Here is a 470-nt window from a genome sequence, read left to right on the forward strand (position 1 = left end):
AAAGAATTAGAGGAAAAATGAGATAGAGAAGAAGGAAAACGAGAAAGGAAGAATGAAGAGACGAAAAGAAATAGAGGGGACAGACAGACCGACAAAGGGAGGCGAGAAGAGAAGGAGAAGAAAAAGACTGAAGGAAGGATTACAGAGTGAGATAAAAATAATAATTAATCAGCAAAACAAATACAGAGAGAGGGGTGGACTGACACGAAAAATAAAAAGAAAAGAACAAAGCTATATAAACGAAAAATATTTTTAAAAATCGCTTTTAATCCTCTTGCTCAACCTCCTCATAAAAAAGAGAGAGAAAGAAAAAACGGAGAGTAAAAATAACGGCAAAAGATGATAAAAAAAATCATAAACGTAAATTTTAAAACATATATCCTTCGTATTTGCGGTAAAGTTTCCATTGGAGTGACGTATGATCTCTCTATTAAAAGTTTAACGACTGGAAAAACCTTGAGAGCCTAGTG

This window comes from Penaeus monodon, chromosome 33, assembly GCF_015228065.2.
Source record: "Penaeus monodon isolate SGIC_2016 chromosome 33, NSTDA_Pmon_1, whole genome shotgun sequence".
Classification (NCBI taxonomy): Eukaryota; Metazoa; Arthropoda; class Malacostraca; order Decapoda; family Penaeidae; genus Penaeus; species Penaeus monodon.